Source organism: Ranitomeya imitator, chromosome 5 (genome assembly GCF_032444005.1).
Source record: "Ranitomeya imitator isolate aRanImi1 chromosome 5, aRanImi1.pri, whole genome shotgun sequence".
NCBI lineage: Eukaryota > Metazoa > Chordata > Amphibia > Anura > Dendrobatidae > Ranitomeya > Ranitomeya imitator.
Genome location: NC_091286.1, coordinates 13,276,691 through 13,294,687, shown reverse-complemented (window position 1 = coordinate 13,294,687; position 17,997 = coordinate 13,276,691). Strand labels below are relative to the sequence as shown.

Here is a 17,997-nt window from a genome sequence, read left to right as displayed (position 1 = left end):
AATATGGATACATTATTATCGGATATGTGAGAATGGCCTCAAGCACTCACTGTATTATATCCATCACCCCGGTGTCCTCACTGTATAATATCCATCACCCCGGTGTCCTCACTGTATTATATCCATCACCCCGGTGTCCTCACTGTATTATATCCGCCACCCCGGTGTCCTCACTGTATTATATCCATCACCCCGGTGTCCTCACTGTATTATATCCATCACCCGGTGTCCTCACTGTATTATATCCATCACCCCGGTGTCCTCACTGTATTATATCCATCACCCCGGTGTCCTCACTGTATTATATCCATCACCCGGTGTCCTCACTGTATTATATCCATCACCCCGGTGTCCTCACTGTATTATATCCATCACCCCGGTGTCCTCACTATATAATATCCATCACCCGGTGTCCTCACTGTATTATATCCATCACCCCGGTGTCCTCACTGTATTATATCCATCACCCCGGTGTCCTCACTGTATAATATCCATCACCCCGGTGTCCTCACTGTATAATATCCATCACCCCGGTGTCCTCACTGTATAATATCCATCACCCCGGTGTCCTCACTGTATAATATCCATCACCCCGGTGTCCTCACTGTATTATATCCATCACCCCGGTGTCCTCACTGTATTATATCCATCACCCGGTGCCCTCACTGTATTATATCCATCACCCCGGTGTCCTCACTGTATTATATCCATCACCCCGGTGTCCTCACTGTATTATATCCATCACCCCGGTGTCCTCACTGTATTATATCCATCACCCCGGTGTCCTCACTGTATTATATCCATCACCCGGTGTCCTCACTGTATTATATCCATCACCCCGGTGTCCTCACTGTATTATATCCATCACCCCGGTGTCCTCACTGTATTATATCCATCACCCCGGTGTCCTCACTGTATTATATCCATCACCCGGTGTCCTCACTGTATTATATCCATCACCCCGGTGTCCTCACTGTATTATATCCATCACCCCGGTGTCCTCACTGTATTACCGTATATCCATCACCCCGGTGTCCTCACTGTATTATATCCATCACCCCGGTGTCCTCACTATATAATATCCATCACCCGGTGTCCTCACTGTATTATATCCATCACCCCGGTGTCCTCACTGTATTATATCCATCGCCCCGGTGTCCTCACTGTATTATATCCATCGCCCCGGTGTCCTCACTGTATTATATCCATCACCCCGGTGTCCTCACTGTATTATATCCATCACCCGGTGTCCTCACTGTATTATATCCATCACCCCGGTGTCCTCACTGTATTATATCCATCACCCCGGTGTCCTCACTGTATTATATCCATCACCCCGGTGTCCTCACTGTATTATATCCATCACCCCGGTGTCCTCACTGTATTATATCCATCACCCGGTGTCCTCACTGTATTATATCCATCACCCCGGTGTCCTCACTGTATTATATCCATCACCCCGGTGTCCTCACTGTATTATATCCATCACCCCGGTGTCCTCACTGTATTATATCCATCACCCCGGTGTCCTCACTGTATTATATCCATCACCCCGGTGTCCTCACTGTATTATATCCATCACCCCGGTGTCCTCACTGTATTATATCCATCACCCCGGTGTCCTCACTATATAATATCCATCACCCGGTGTCCTCACTGTATTATATCCATCACCCCGGTGTCCTCACTGTATTATATCCATCACCCCGGTGTCCTCACTGTATTATATCCGTCACCCCGGTGTCCTCACTGTATTATATCCATCACCCCGGTGTCCTCACTGTATTATATCCATCACCCCGGTGTCCTCACTGTATTATATCCATCACCCCGGTGTCCTCACTGTGTTATATCCATCACCCCGGTGTCCTCACTGTATTATATCCATCACCCCGGTGTCCTCACTGTATTATATCCATCACCCCGGTGTCCTCACTCAGGGCCGGCTCCAGGTTTTCGAGGGCCCCGGGCGAAAGAGTCTCAGTGGGCCCCCCCCTTTAACACATACCCCGCTTTATGATGCACAGATACGGCAGAGAAATGTATATTACAATGCCAGATTTCACTTCTTACATGAGTGACAGCTATTGTAAATTCTGCAGTGTATATATACAGGACAGGAGGAGTGGTACTGTGCAGTGTATATATACAGGAGGAAAGGTGCTGTGCAGTGTATATATACAGGAGAGGTGCTGTGCAGTGTATACATACAGGAGGAAAGGTGCTGGGCAGTGTATATATAGGACAGGAGGAAAGGTGCAGTGTATATATACAGGAGAGGTGCTATGCAGTGTCTATATACAGGAGGAAAGGTGCTGTGCAGTGTATATATACAGGGGGAGAGGTGCTGTGCAGTGTATATATACAGGAGGAGCGGTACTGTGCAGTGTATATATACAGGGGGAGAGGTGCTGTGCAGTTTATATATACAGGAGAGGTGCTGTGCAGTGTCGTGAGCAGGGCGTTGTTGTATCAGAAAATCTTTTCTGTTTTGCGTTTTTCTATGAAACAAAGACTTTTCTACATAAACAACGTTGTTTGGTTTTGCGGCCCTAACAGATCTGTGCTACAAAGTAACAGGCGGCTCGGGCATTAATGAGGGACCTGATGCTGAATCCTTTCCACAAACCCTAATGACCCAATTAGTGCCCCGTCATTAGAAGCTCATTAAACGCCTCCCTGTCCCGAGCAGTCATGTACAGTATGGGGGGATCCTGCAGCCCACCCCCTGACTGCTCCATACCATACACTGCCCTCTGTCACGCTCACTATTATCCTGTGCATTTCTCCTTCATCGTTACCCCATGTTACACTTGTCACCCCCCCCACTACAGAGTAGCAGGGCAGCCAATGTCACCCCCTCCCGGACCCTAATGGCAGCAGGAAATGTCTGCTCCTCTATTGGGTTGGAACCTGATTTAATCAAGGAATAATGTGGATTTGTTCCCGGTGGCTGCAGGGGAAGGGTTAAGTGATGCCATGTCCTTGGTGGGAGCAGTGGAAGCTGCTGGGACCTGGACAGACACAACCAATGTTGCTGTGACTGCACAGTGTGATGTGGAGGAGAGAAGCTGAGACTCCGGAGCAGAAATCACCCACATGCCAGCACTGGGCAGAGTCCCTCCAGTCACCAGCCTGGGGCCATGGGGCCCCAACATACAGCCCACAGCTCAGTTTTATCCATTTCAGCAGCTCCCCTTCCTCCTGGCATCTGGTTAACCCCATTTATGCGGGTCGGATTGTTATCTTTAAGGTTTAGCAATAACCTTCATACAGATGGGAAGGGGTTAAGCTTCTTCCTACCCCACTGGTGCAGGTTTGGTGCAGCATGCATGTATTCTGGGTGAGCTGGGCGGCTACAGGCTGCACCCCACCAGCTGCTCCTCCAGACATCACCCACATTTTTAGGCAGCGGAGACAGACAGCAGCAGACTGAGCCATAAGACCATCTGCAATCACTGCTGGATACCTTTGCACTCACTTAGTTGCTGGTAGCAGCTCCTCCGGAATCTGCCTGATAAGTTCAGCTCAGCACTGCAGCCAGCCAATGTGCTCTCTCCGCCCACAAGCAACATCACACTGGCTGCCTTCTCTTAACCCCTATGTGTGCCTGCCTGGCTGCACTGACTGAGTGAGAAGATGCTTGTGTCAGAGCTGGCACATAGGGGTTAAGAGAACGCAGCCAGCAGTGACTTTGTGGGAGGAGAGAGCATGTTATCTCCTGCTCTGCTCTCCCAGCTGTATCTATTACAGCGTGAGTGGGCCCCCCTCTCTTCCCAGGGCCCCGGCATTTGCCCAGGTGCGCCGGGTGCTGACGCCGGCCCTGTCCTCACTGTATTATATCCATCACCCCGGTGTCCTCACTGTATTATATCCGTCACCCCGGTGTCCTCACTGTATTATATCCATCACCCCGGTGTCCTCACTGTATTATATCCGTCACCCCGGTGTCCTCACTGTATTATATCCATCACCCCGGTGTCCTCACTGTATTATATCCGTCACCCCGGTGTCCTCACTGTATTATATCCATCACCCGGTGTCCTCACTGTATTATATCCATCACCCCGGTGTCCTCACTGTATTATATCCATCACCCCGGTGTCCTCACTGTATTATATCCATCACCCCGGTGTCCTCACTGTATTATATCCATCGCCCCGGTGTCCTCACTGTATTATATCCGTCACCCCGGTGTCCTCACTGTATTATATCCATCACCCCGGTGTCCTCACTATATAATATCCATCACCCCGGTGTCCTCACTGTATTATATCCATCACCCCGGTGTCCTCACTGTATTATATCCGTCACCCCGGTGTCCTCACTGTATTATATCCATCACCCCGGTGTCCTCACTGTATTATATCCATCACCCCGGTGTCCTCACTGTATTATATCCATCACCCCGGTGTCCTCACTGTATTATATCCGTCACCCCGGTGTCCTCACTGTATTATATCCATCACCCCGGTGTCCTCACTGTATTATATCCGTCACCCCGGTGTCCTCACTGTATTATATCCATCACCCCGGTGTCCTCACTGTATTATATCCGTCACACAGAGATCTCAAGTTGTTTTTTTGCTTTTACATTACAATAAACATTTAGGAAACAGTAAGAACCAATACCAACAATCATACATGTAATCCATCTCCGCAACACACCGGCACCGGCCGCAGCAGAAGCACAAATACATAGAGAAGATTCCTATTGACAATTGTGATTTCCCCTATTGGCCGTATTTTCTCCCCCTCTATAACATTTCCCCATCTACTAGAGCAGATTTTCTCATAATTCAGTGTTTTCTGGACTGTCTCCTCCCATTCCTCTACAGTTGGGCATTTACCCCACGTTCTCGCAATCAGAACAATTTTACTATGAGGCATTTCTGATGTCACAGGCGGATAATTGCCCATTATTTCCTGTATCTTTATTTCCTGGATATTTACCAAGAACTTTTTTTTCCAGAAATGTCTTAACACAACACCACTCCGTATTGTAGGCACAAAGTTGACTTCTTTGTCATCACATTTCAGACAAAAGACGGATTCATTTCAATAGTTAACGGCTTTAATATGATTATGTAAAATATTAAGGCAACGTCTATATCCTCATCTAAATTACTCCACTGTACTGAGAAATATTCCAGCCTTATTTTCATTCATTTTAAACTCTATCTTCTCAGCATTTACATTCCCAATTAACTGATAAATTCCAGAAAGTGATAGGTCTTCCCAACCTATCATTATCGGATGTTTTCAAATAGGAATCATTTACCTGTAAATATCTAAAAAAAAAAAAAAAAATAGTTCCATTCTTGTACATAGGGGGCAGTATTATCTATCTATATAATCGTCTAAGGGTCACCTCCGTCTGTTTGTCTGTCTGTAATGGAAATCCCACATCGCTGATTGCCTGCCGCGACCAATCAGCAACAGGCTTAGTCCGGCCGTGAATTGGCTCCTCCCTACTCCCCTCCAGTCAGCGCCAGTGTGTCGCCCCATCCCGGACCAACTTTTTACTATTGATGCTGGCTATGCAGCATCAATAGTAAAAAGATATGTTAAAAATAAGAAAAAAAATAAAAAATCATTATATACTCACCTTCCGTCGCCTCCGCAGCTTTCCCGCTCCTCGCGATGCGGCCGGCAGCTTCCGTTCACAGAGATGCATTGCAAAATTACCCAGATGACTTAGCGGTCTCGCGAGACCGCTACGTCATCTGGGTAATTTCGTAATGCATCACTGGGAACGGAAGCTGGCGGCAGCATCGCGCGCATCGGGACAGCTTCGCTGGACGCCAGAGGGTGAGTATATCACTATTTTTTATTTTAATTATTTTTTTCAGAGGGATATGGTGCCCACACTGCTATATACTACATGGGCTGTGTTATATACTGCGTGGGCTGTGTTATATAAAACGTGGGCTGTGTTATATACTACGAGACTGCTGTATACTACGTGGGCTGTGTTATATACTACGTGGGCAGTGTTATATACTACGTGACTGCTATATACTACATGACTGCTATATGCTACGTGGCTGTCTGTGCTATATACTACGTGGCTGCTATATTCTAAGTGGCTGTGCTATATACTACGTGGGCTGTGTTATATACTACATGGCTGCTATATACTACATCGCTGTGCTATATACTACGTGGTTGTGCTATATACTACATGGCTGCTATATATTACGTGACTGCTATATACTACGTGGCTGTCTGTTATATACTACGTGGCTGCTATATACTATGTGGGCTGTGCTATATACTACGTGGGCTGTGCTATATACTATGTGGCTGTGCTATATACTACGTGGCTGCTACATATTACGTGGCTGTACTATGTACTACGTGGTTGTGCTATATACTACGTGGCTGCTATATATTACGTGACTGCTATATATTATGTGACTGCTATATACTGCGTGGCTGTCTGTTATATACTATGTGGCTGCTATATACTACGTGAGCTGTGCTATATACTACGTGGCTGCTATATATTACGTGTCTGCTATATACTGCGTGGCTGTCTGTTATATACTATGTGGCTGCTGTATACTACGTGAGCTGTGTTATATACTACGTGGCTGCTATATACTACGCTGCTGTGCTATCTACTGCGTGGCTGCGCTATATACTACGCGGCCGGCCACGACAAATCAGCGATATTGCCTCGGGATTTAAACACTGCTTCGGTGATAAGTCGTGCCCGGTCAACAGTGACCAATCAGCGAAACGCAGTCCGGCCGCGAATTGGTGCGGGATTTCAACCACGCTTCGCTGATTTGTCTCGCCCGGCTGGCCGCGACCAATCAGCGATATTGGGGCAGAATTTAACCCCCAATCACAGTGCGACGTACATACATATTCTAGAGTACCCGATGCTTTAGAATCGGGCCACCATCTAGTAGTAGTTCTATTCTTGTACATAGTGGCAGTATTATAGTAGTTATATTCTTGTATATAGGAGCAGTATTATAGTAGTTATATTCTTGTACATAGGAGCAGTATTATAGTAGTTATATTCTTGTACATAGGGGCAGTATTATAGTAGTTATATTCTTGTATATAGGAGCAGTATTATAGTAGTTATATTCTTGTACATAGGGGCAGTATTATAGTAGTTATATTCTTGTATATAGGAGCAGTATTATAGTAGTTATATTCTTGTATATAGGAGGCAGTATTATAGTAGTTATATTCTTGTACATAGGGGCAGTATTATAGTAGTTATATTCTTGTACATAGGGGCAGTATTATAGTAGTTATATTCTTGTATATAGGGGCAGTATTATAGTAGTTATATTCTTGTACATAGGAGCAGTATTATAGTAGTTATATTCTTGTACATCTGAGCAGTATTATAGTAGTTATATTCTTGTACATAGGGGCAGTATTATAGTAGTTATATTCTTGTACATAGGGGCTGTATTATAGTAGTTATATTCTTGTACATAGGAGCAGTATTATAGTAGTTATATTCTTGTACATAGGGGCAGTATTATAGTAGTTATATTCTTGTACATAGAGGCAGTATTATAGTAGTTATATTCTTGTACATAGGAGCAGTATTATAGTAGTTATATTCTTGTACATAGGGGCAGTATTATAGTAGTTATATTCTTGTACATAGGGGCTGTATTATAGTAGTTATATTCTTGTACATAGGGGCTGTATTATAGTAGTTATATTCTTGTACATAGGAGCAGTATTATAGTAGTTATATTCTTGTACATAGGGGCAGTATTATAGTAGTTATATTCTTGTACATAGAGGCAGTATTATAGTAGTTATATTCTTGTACATAGGAGCAGTATTATAGTAGTTATATTCTTGTACATAGGGGCAGTATTATAGTAGTTATATTCTTGTACATAGGGGCTGTATTATAGTAGTTATATTCTTGTACATAGGGGCTGTATTATAGTAGTTATATTCTTGTACATAGGAGCAGTATTATAGTAGTTATATTCTTGTACATAGGAGCAGTATTATAGTAGTTATATTCTTGTACATAGGAGCAGTATTATAGTAGTTATATTCTTGTACATAGGAGCAGTATTATAGTAGTTATATTCTTGTACATAGGAGCAGTATTATAGTAGTTATATTCTTGTACATAGGGGCAGTATTATAGTAGTAATATTCTTGTACATAGGAGCAGTATTATAATAGTTATATTCTTGTATATAGGAGCAGTATTATAGTAGTTATATTTTTATACAGAGAGACATTATTATTGTAGATATATTAAAATGTTATTATTGGTAAACCGAATTACACATACTGCTTTGGGGTGAGGGTTCCAGCACATGAAAATGCCTTTTCCAACAGCTCCTTGCTATGTGCACAGACATACCGTATGTAGTAATTGGGGGTTTTACAACCTCATAGTTTGACCCTAGTAAATGCTTGTTTTGATCTAATGATCCTTTATCGTTTTCGTCTTAGCTGGAAGTGCAGGTGAAGTTTCTTTATGGGGTAATGCATGGAATGTATTAACCTGCAGAACAATAAAATCTCATTACTGGAATTCTGTACTAATTGGAGAAGCCGTTATACTGGGAGTAACTGGAGTCAGCAGACACAAATGGGTTATCTTGTGACAAATGTTGTAACTTTGTGATACAGGTTTGTATTTTCTTTTTCATGTTTACATAAAAGTATCTAAAATACATTAAACAATCAGAGCCAGGATCCATAAAAGTGCAGCACATCTGTCTCCTGAGCCTGCTGTAGTGGCTTCAGCTGGACAGGGAATGTTTGCAGGGCCTGATGGTAAAGGGGCCCCTGAGTAGCAGTTTATGGGCCCTTCTCTGTGCTATATTTTTTTTTTATGGACCAATTTGGCTGTTTATCAAAATTATAGATTGACATAATGTACACTAGTCTATGGGTCCATGGAAGTAGCTGACAGCACATGGATGCCATCTGTGTGCAATCCCGCTGCTGCCTGTTTTTAACGTTGTATTTGGGGGGAGAAACTTTTTACGGTAATTTTTTTTTAATATATGAGAAAATCATTGGTGAAACTTTAAAAGTAAAAGAAGACACACTGACCAATCAATGATGAAAATTGTCAGTTATTTACCTTTTCATTTCAATGAGGCCTTACTCTGAAATCCGCGAATCTATCAATTGGTGTCATGCGATGTCACCACAGCTCTGCGTTCATACCCATCATTTTATCCCCACCCAACCTAGGAGATCTGCTCCCTGCATGGTACCCACAACCCAATGTCCTAATTACATCTGTCATTAGTGATCAGGATAAGCTCCAGGCCAAGGAGGCCATTCATGCAGAGCTATGACATTCGTGAGCCGCCAATGTTCTGGACTCACACCCGAATGTCCATGGCGCTTCAGTATAACACTATCATCACTGATGTGGAAAACAACCTCCAAACCGGAGAATCTGGGGACAACTGTATGAGCAGCACTGGGGAATAATCATTGTATAAACTCATAAACTCAGTGTATAAGAAATAAAAAGCAGGAACCCGAGCAGTCAGCAAGTAGGAGATTTACCACCCTCAGCTGATTGTTACTCCAAGAAAACCACCTCAGGCAAAAACAAAGCAAACTGGTGATATGTGCAGATCTTCCAACATCGAAATCATCTACACTCACTGCAAATCACTGGCTTCATCTAGGCATACTCTCACTGCCTCCTCTACACCTACTCTCACTCTGCCTCCTCTACATCTACTCTCACTGCCTCCTCTACACCTACTCTCACTGCCTCCTCTACATCTACTCTCACTGCCTCCTCTACACCTACTCTCACTGCCTCCTCTACATCTACTCTCACTGCCTCCTCTACATCTACTCTCACTGCCTCCTCTACATCTACTCTCACTGCCCCCTCTACACCTACACTCACTGCCTCCTCTACATCTACACTCACTGCCTTCTCTACATCTACTCTCACTGCCTCCTCTACATCTGAACTCAATGTCCCCTCCATTTAACTTGCTGCCTCCTCTCCATCTACACTCTCTGCCCCCTCTACATCGACACTCACTGCCTCCTCTACATCTACACTCACTGCCTCCCCTACATCTACTCTCACTGCCCCCTCTACATCTACTCTCACTGCCTCCTCTACATCTACACTCACTGCCTCCTCTACACTCACTGCCTCCTCTACATTCACTGCCTCCTCTACATCGACACTCACTGCCTCCTCTACATCGACACTCACTGCTCCCTCTACATCTACACTCACTGCCTCCTCTACATCAACACTCACTGCCTCCTCTACATCTACTCTCACTGCCTCCTCTACATCTACACTCATTGCCCCCTCTACATCGACACTCACTTCATCCTCTACATCAACACTCACTGCCTCCTCTACATCTATTCTCACTGTCCCTCTACACCTACACTCACTGCTTCCTCTACATCTACTCTCACTGCCTCCTCTACATCTACACTCATTGCCCCCTCTACATCGACACTCACTGCTCCCTCTACATCTACACTCACTTCATCCTCTACATCAACACTCACTGCCTCCTCTACATCTATTCTCACTGTCCCTCTACACCTACACTCACTGCTTCCTCTACATCTACTCTCACTGTCTCCTCTACACATACTCTCACTGACTCCTCTACATCTACACTGACTGCGCCTTCTACATTTACACTCACTGCCTCCTCTACATCTATTCTCACTGCCTCCTCTACATCTATTCTCACTGCCTCCTCTACATCTATTCTCACTGCCTCCTCTCCATCTACTCTCACTGCCTCCTCTACACCTACTCTCACTGCCCCCTCTACACCTACTCTCACTGCCTCCTCTACATCTACACTCACTGCCCCCTCTACATCTACTCTCACTGCCTCCTCTACATCTACACTCACTGCCTCCTCTACATCTACACTCACTGCCCCCTCTACATCTACTCTCACTGCCTCCTCTACATCTACTCTCACTGCCTCCTCTACATCTACTCTCACTGCCTCCTCTACATCTACACTCACTGCCCCCTCTACATCTACATTCAATGCCTCCTCTACATCTACACTCACTGCCTCCTCTACACTCACTGCCTCCTCTACATCGACACTCACTGCCTCCTCTACATCTACTCTCACTGCCTCCTCTACATCTACACTCGCTGCCCCCTCTACATCTACATTCAATGCCTCCTCTACATCTACACTCACTGCCTCCTCTACATTCACTGCCTCCTCTACATCGACACTCACTGCCTCCTCTACATTCACTGCCTCCTCTACATCGACACTCACTGCCTCCTCTACTCTCTCTGCCTCCTCTACATCTACATTCAATGCCTCCTCTACATCTACACTCACTGCCTCCTCTACATCTACGCTCACTGCCACTCTACAGTTTCCCTTTTTCATTTTCAGAGCTGAAGATCTTCTACTTTAGATTCTTTCCATTTTTTTATGTACCTTGACATCAGAATTAAAGCAGAATCCCAGATCATATATATTGCATCTGACACAAGAAGGAAACAAGGCGAATGTTCGGTATTAAGCGAATTTCAAGATGCCCCATGTGGACGCCTCTTACTTGTCATTTGTTCTGTCTCTGGCATCACTTGGGACATTTTTGCTGTTATACTGAACAGAAGCCTCAGCACACAGAGGCCTTTCTTCTTCTTCAGAGAAGCAGCATACAACCAACAGCTGGGAGGCAGCAAGGGACAACAGTGCCCTCTAGTAGTAGCATCTGGTACTGCAGCCTCTGTGTACTTGTTTAACGATCAGTCCTGACTTTACAGTTTCAGAAACATTTCCTCCAGTTACTGATTCCTCATCAGGCGGGTGATTTGCACTGATCCCAGGACCCCTTTCCCTGTTTCTGGGGTAGTAACCTTCTGTTGTTTCTCTGTCACCTGTTGGCTTGCACTTCTTGAAGACTTTCTCCTCCAGCTATAAACCTTTGGACTCTTCCACAGCGCACATACTTCTCGACGCTGCGCCAAAACCACAAACACCTGCATCTGTTTTCAGATTTCCACAACACTCAGATTTACCGTATAAAACATGTAGCGACAGCGGAGGAGCGCACGTCAGCCTTATTAACCCCTCGCAGACGTATAATGCGCAGGACCGATGCAGCAGAGCGGAGGTGGTTAGATGCAGCAGAGCAGAGCCTGTCAGGGGCAATTGTGCCAGTTACTTTTGATTGATGCGAAAATATGGAGTTTGTCATGTGGCCACAATAGTGGAACCTATTGCTTTACATAGGACTGCAGCTAATTGCTTGAATAGTTCTGTGCACCTGCAATACAGTCCCACAGGGGCTGAAGGGGTTAAACTAAAAACAGGTCTTCAATTCATAATTCTCTGTACATTCTGGATAGGTAAGTAAATGGTTCAGATACAAATCGCCGACATTCTATGAAAACAATTACAAGGCTGAAGAGCAAACAGATACATTGTAACATAAAATCAGACGTGAACACGAAGCAACATCCGGAGATCAAGGAAACTCCAAGATGTCACTAAAAGCTGAAGCCAGAGACACAGCCTGAAACCATATAGAAAGGTGGTGCTGCGCCATATAGATAGCTAGTGGTGCGCCATATAGATAGCTACTGCTGCGCCATATAGATAGCTAGTGCTGCGCCATATAGATAGCTAGTGCTGCGCCATATAGCTAGTGCTGCGCCATATAGATAGCTAGTGCTGCGCCATATAGATAGCTAGTGCTGCGCCATATAGATAGCTAGTGCTGCGCCATATAGATAGCTAGTGCTGCGCCATATACATAGCTACTGCTGTGCCATATAGATAGCTAGTGCTGCGCCATATAGATAGCTAGTGCTGCGCCATATAGCTAGTGCTGCGCCATATAGATAGCTAGTGGTGCGCCATATAGATAGCTAGTGCTGCGCCATATAGATAGCTAGTGCTGCGCCATATAGATAGCTAGTGCTGCGCCATATAGCTAGCGCTGCGCCATATAGATAGCTAGTGGTGCGCCATATAGATAGCTAGTGGTGCGCCATATAGATAGCTAGTGCTGCGCCATATAGATAGCTAGTGCTGCGCCATATAGATAGCTAGTGCTGCGCCATATAGAAAGGTGGTGCTGCGCCATATAGATAGCTAGTGCTGCGCCATATAGCTAGTGCTGCGCCATATAGATAGCTAGTGCTGCGCCATATAGATAGCTGGTGCTGCTGCCATATAGATAGCTAATGGTGCGCCATATAGATAGCTGGTGCTGCGCCATATAGATAGCTGGTGCTGCGCCATATAGATAGCTAGTGGTGCGCCATATAGATAGCTAGTGGTGCGCCATATAGATAGCTAGTGCTGCGCCATATAGATAGCTAGCGGTGCGCCATATAGATAGCTAGCGCTGCGCCATATAGATAGCTAGCGCTGCGCCATATAGATAGCTAGTGCTGCTGCCATATAGATAGCTAGCGCTGCGCCATATAGATAGCTGGGGCTGCGCCATATAGATAGCTAGCGCTGCGCCATATAGATAGCTAGTGCTGCGCTATATAGATAGCTAGTGCTGCGCCATATAGATAGCTAGTGGTGCGCCATATAGATAGCTAGTGGTGCGCCATATAGATAGCTAGTGCTGCGCCATATAGATAGCTAGTGCTGCGCCATATAGATAGCTAGTGGTGCGCCATATAGATAGCTAGTGGTGCGCCATCGCTGACAACCGGGACAACGACCACGATCAGACGTGCAACAGTGTAGCCAAGCCGAGAGAAGAAACCATGGGAAACAAGGGAGTCAGTAGCAGAGCCAGCCAGTCCATGTGTTATCTGTGGTGTTACATAGGACTGCAGGTGAAATCTACTACATTATCTGTACTCAGGGAGTTATCACTGTGTTATCTGTGGTGTTACATGGGACTGCAGGTAGCATCTACTACATTATATGTACTCACAGAGTTATCACTGTTATCTGTAGTGTTACATAGGACTGCAGGTGACATCTACTACATTATCTGTACTTAGAGAGTTATCACTGTGTTATCTGTGGTGTTACATAGGACTGCAGGTGACATCTACTACATTATCTGTACTCAGGGAGTTATCACTGTGTTATCTGTGGTGTTACATGGGACTGCAGGTAGCATCTACTACATTATATGTACTCACAGAGTTATCACTGTTATCTGTAGTGTTACATAGGACTGCAGGTGACATCTACTACATTATCTGTACTCAGAGAGTTATCACTGTGTTATCTGTGGTGTTACATAGGACTGCAGGTGACATATACTATATTATCTGTACTTAGAGAGTTATCACTGTGTTATCTGTGGTGTTACATAGGACTGCAGGTGACATCTACTACATTATCTGTACTTAGAGAGATATCACTGTATTATCTGTGGTGTTACATAGGACTGCAGGTAGCATCCACTACATTATCTGTACTCACAGAGTTATCACTGTGTTATCTGTGGTGTTACATAGGACTGCAGGTGACATCTACTACATTATCTGTACTTAGAGAGATATCACTGTATTATCTGTAGTGTTACATAGGACTGCAGGTAGCATCCACTACATTATCTGTACTCACAGAGTTATCACTGTGTTATCTGTGGTGTTACATAGGACTGCAGGTGACATCTACTACATTATCTGTACTTAGAGAGTTATCACTGTGTTATCTGTGGTGTTACATAGGACTGCAGGTAGCATTTACTACATTATCTGTACTCACAGAGTTATCACTGTTATCTGTGTTGTTGCATAGGACTGCAGGTGGCATCTACTACAATATCTGTACTCAGTTATCACTGTGTTATCTGTGGTGTTACATGGGACTGCAGGTGACATTACGTGATATGTACTCAGTTATGACTGTTATCTGTGTTGTTGCATAGGACTGCAGGTGACATCTATTACATTATCTGTACTCAGGAATCACTGTTACATAGGACTGCAGGTAAGATCTACTACATTATCATTTGTGAATAAAGGCGACTTACAGGCAGGTAGAGGTCAGGTTCGGCTCCATCCTCCTTCCAGTAGATGCTCCCAGGTGTCAGCAGCACAACACACCATGATCCTCCCCTGCCATCCCTGGCCCCTGGTGATGCCCCTGGTGATGCCCCTGTGCCCGGCAGGAGGAGGGTTAATGGCTCCTGAGCTCTGTCTGCTCCACTTGTTTCCGCAGCTGTTCAGATTTTGGGGAGAACCGGACAGATACAGAAGCCTCGGTGCTGGCAGAGGAGGGCGGCAGAGGCCTTACCAGTGGTGCAGGCTCCGGGGGTCTCAGGCTGCCGGGGGGTCCACCGCAGGGCACAGGAGGCCGGGGCAGCGCTGCTGTGCAGAGCCGGGTGTGTGCAGTGCTCTGCAGAGGAGAACATCAGGGACTGCCGCTGCCATTCCAGAGCTCAGGCAGGAGGTTGGGCGGGCGCTGCTACTGTGCACAAGCCTTAAAGGGACCGCTGCACTGCCAGCACAGGAGGGGCACCCTGCCATCAGGGGACTGGCGAGTGATTGATACAGTGTAACCATGGCTGCAGCAACAGTCCCTGCATGTATCACACACAGGAATATTATCATTCCCTGCATGTATCACACATAGGAATATCATCATTCCCTGCATGTATCACACATAGGAATATTATTATCATTCCCTGCATGTATCACACATAGGATCATCATTCCCTGCATGTATCACACATAGGAATATCATCCTTCCCTGCCTGTATCACACATAGGAATATTATTATCATTCCCTGCATGTATCACACATAGGAATATCATCCTTCCCTGCCTGTATCACACATAGGATCATCATTCCCTGCATGTACAGTGGGGCAAAAAAGTATTTAGTCAGTCAGCAATAGTGCAAGTTCCACCACTTAAAAAGATGAGAGGCGTCTGTAATTTACATCATAGGTAGACCTCAACTATGGGAGACAAACTGAGAAAAAAAAATCCAGAAAATCACATTGTCTGTTTTTTTAACAATTTATTTGCATATTATGGTGGAAAATAAGTATTTGGTCAGAAACAAACAATCAAGATTTCTGGCTCTCACAGACCTGTAACTTCTTCTTTAAGAGTCTCCTCTTTCCTCCACTCATTACCTGTAGTAATGGCACCTGTTTAAACTTGTTATCAGTATAAAAAGACACCTGTGCACACCCTCAAACAGTCTGACTCCAAACTCCACTATGGTGAAGACCAAAGAGCTGTCAAAGGACACCAGAAACAAAATTGTAGCCCTGCACCAGGCTGGGAAGACTGAATCTGCAATAGCCAACCAGCTTGGAGTGAAGAAATCAACAGTGGGAGCAATAATTAGAAAATGGAAGACATACAAGACCACTGATAATCTCCCTCGATCTGGGGCTCCATGCAAAATCCCACCCCGTGGGGTCAGAATGATAACAAGAACGGTGAGCAAAAATCCCAGAACCACGCGGGGGGACCTAGTGAATGAACTGCAGAGAGCTGGGACCAATGTAACAAGACCTACCATAAGTAACACACTACGCCACCATGGACTCAGATCCTGCAGTGCCAGACGTGTCCCACTGCTTAAGCCAGTACATGTTCGGGCCCGTCTGAAGTTTGCTAGAGAGCATTTGGATGATCCAGAGGAGTTTTGGGAGAATGTCCTATGGTCTGATGAAACCAAACTGGAACTGTTTGGTAGAAACACAACTTGTCATGTTTGGAGGAAAAAGAATACTGAGTTGCATCCATCAAACACCATACCTACTGTAAAGCATGGTGGTGGAAACATCATGCTTTGGGGCTGTTTCTCTGCAAAGGGGCCAGGACGACTGATCCGTGTACATGAAAGAATGAATGGGGCCATGTATCGTGAGATTTTGAGTGCAAACCTCCTTCCATCAGCAAGGGCATTGAAGATGAAACGTGGCTGGTCTTTCAACATGACAATGATCCAAAGCACACCGCCAGGGCAACGAAGGAGTGGCTTCGTAAGAAGCATTTCAAGGTCCTGGAGTGGCCTAGCCAGTCTCCAGATCTCAACCCTATAGAAAACCTTTGGAGGGAGTTGAAAGTCCGTGTTGCCAAGCGAAAAGCCAAAAACATCACTGCTCTAGAGGAGATCTGCATGGAGGAATGGGCCAACATACCAACAACAGTGTGTGGCAACCTTGTGAAGACTTACAGAAAACGTTTGACCTCTGTCATTGCCAACAAAGGATATATTACAAAGTATTGAGATGAAATTTTGTTTCTGACCAAATACTTATTTTCCACCATAATATGCAAATAAAATGATAAAAAAACAGACAATGTGATTTTCTGGATTTTTTTTTCTCAGTTTGTCTCCCATAGTTGAGGTCTACCTATGATGTAAATTACAGACGCCTCTCATCTTTTTAAGTGGTGGAACTTGCACTATTGGTGACTGACTAAATACTTTTTTGCCCCACTGTTTCACACATAAGAATATCATCCTTCCCTGCCTGTATCACACATAGGAATATCATCCTTCCCTGCCTGTATCACACATAGGAATATCATCATTCCCTGCATGTATCACACATAGGAATATCATCATTCCCTGCATGTATCACACATAGGAATATCATCATTCCCTGCATGTATCACACATAGGAATATTATTATCATTCCCTGCATGTATCACACATAGGATCATCATTCCCTGCATGTATCACACATAGGAATATCATCCTTCCCTGCCTGTATCACACATAGGAATATTATTATCATTCCCTGCATGTATCACACATAGGAATATCATCCTTCCCTGCCTGTATCACACATAGGAATATCATCATTCCCTGCATGTATCACACATAGGAATATCATCCTTCCCTGCCTGTATCACACATAGGAATATCATCCTTCCCTGCCTGTATCACACATAGGAATATCATCATTCCCTGCATGTATCACACATAGGAATATCATCCTTCCCTGCCTGTATCACACATAGGAATATCATCATTCCCTGCATGTATCACACATGGGATCATCATTCCCTGCCTGTATCACACATAGGAATA

General features: G+C 44.9%; 1 protein-coding gene across 2 annotated transcripts in view; it reads right to left on the bottom strand.

Annotated features, from left to right (window-relative positions):
* The window catches only part of DAAM2 (dishevelled associated activator of morphogenesis 2), a 249,283-nt gene extending 233,890 nt beyond the window's left edge, over nt 1–15,393 (bottom strand). The window contains exon 1 of one of the 2 annotated variants that reach the window (XM_069768319.1): nt 14,968–15,393. The gene's annotated coding sequence lies outside the window, so the exon portion shown is untranslated. The remainder of the gene's footprint in view (nt 1–14,967) is intronic. The other variant, XM_069768322.1, reaches the window with a different exon arrangement.
* Nucleotides 15,394–17,997: the final 2,604 nt, after the last annotated feature.